Source organism: Phocoena sinus, chromosome 3, assembly GCF_008692025.1.
Source record: "Phocoena sinus isolate mPhoSin1 chromosome 3, mPhoSin1.pri, whole genome shotgun sequence".
NCBI classification, from domain to species: domain Eukaryota; kingdom Metazoa; phylum Chordata; class Mammalia; order Artiodactyla; family Phocoenidae; genus Phocoena; species Phocoena sinus.
The window spans coordinates 65768666-65770480 of NC_045765.1; positions in this window are offsets into that span (position 1 = coordinate 65768666).

Genomic DNA, 1815 nt, shown 5'->3' on the forward strand with positions numbered 1-1815 from the left:
TGCATGAGGAAATGGGCAGAGGGTGGAGGCATCTCTCAGTGGCTGGCAGCAGAATTAGTGTGTTCAGTGTCCAAGGTCGTCAGGGCAGGAGAACAGCGGAAGAAGCATGGTTCTGAAGGGGACAGTGGTGGTGGCAGTAGCAGAAAAACCAAACACAAACAAACACAGCTCTAGAGAATGATTCTGGGCATTCTTCCTGGAGCCTCAGCCTCTTCCTCCAGTTCTTCCAATGATTTTGTATGCTTTCTCATATCCTTTATAATAAGCATCTTATTGATAAAACAAGCACAGTGAATTCTGTTGTCTACAGCTAAGAGCCATTACCACCACACAGCCTTACTTCTGTGTACTTTTATTTTTTAATCTGCTTTGGGTTGGAATTTCTACTAGTCACAACTTAATTCATTCCAAGGTAGCAATGACAACTTGGAAAAATGAAGATTAAGGAAAACTAGAATTAGTTCTGGGATATTAAACATATTCTTAGTATATGAAGATATCACCTAGGGAGGGAATGTATTCAGAGAAAGTCAACTGCCAGGTCTGTTTCGAGGCCTGGTGCCGGGACTGAAATTAGTAACTGGTAAGGTGGGAGGACATGGAGAATGCAGTGTTATAGGATAAAAGTAAGGAGCAGTTTTCAAGAAAGAGGGAGTGATCAATTATTTCAACGGTTGGGACTGAGTAAAGTAAAATTATTAAACGAGTAGGAGTAAAATGAACACAGAATCATACCCACTGGATTTGATAAGTTAGTATTCATTTGGCAACACTGAAAAGGAGTAGTTTCTATACAGTGGTACCAAAAAAAACCCCTTAATTGGCCCGAGTTTAGGAACTAATAGGGTGCCCCTGATGTAGCTGTAGCTTCAGCAAAGCTGAAGTCCCATCCCCTCCTCCTGACTCACCACAGTTCCCTCTAACGAGGAGCAAGTGGATTAGGAAGCAGCACTGGAGCTGTGACCTCTAAGGAAAGACGCTTGTGGAACCCAATTAAAATTACCCTAACCAACAGCAATGTCAAATCCCCGGAGAAACTCTGTGCTGACTTGTTTAGATACGCAAAGGAAAAATACCTCAAAATTAAGAGACCAGATGGGATGCCTACCAACACTCAGGATCACTACAAGAAAAATTCCTTGTGGTGAAACGTTCTAAGAGTTGGGATTCTTTTCCAGATCACAGTTCTCAAGTGACTCACTGACTTGAACAGTCCTTCAGAGACCTCCATCTGTACTGAGTCAAGAGTAGAGATCGAGGTCACCGTTGCAGATGCTTAAATCAACTATTTTAATAAATTGGTTATCAGTTGCTAAATAAATACATAGAGATGAAGAAGCAGGGACAGCAGTGAAGAATAGAAAAGAAGTATAATATCTAGAATGAGGCGCAGAGACAAAGCAGACTTTTTTTTTAAGATGAGGGATAATTTAAGAATGGTGGAATGCTGGTGCTGAACAGAGGGACAAGCTAGAAGAGTGAAGTTTTTCGTGAGCCTGGAGGAGAAGAGTTCCAAAGCGTTAAAGGAGGAGTTGGCCTCTGAGTGAAAAATGGACACTTTTTCCAGTAGAGGTAGAAGTGAGTCAAAGAAGTTCAGATGCAGTTAGCTGAGGAGATTTGGTAGTGAAAAAATGAAGGGGTTCTCATCTTATTTGTTTTATCACCTCAACGAAGCATAAGTGAGATCATCAGCTGATGGAAAAATGTGGAGAGGTGCAGAAGGTTTAAGAGAGTGCAGAAAGCATTAAATATTTGTATTGAAAGTAGGAAAATGAACTGATATAGATATAAAACATTTTCATCATTGCAGATAGT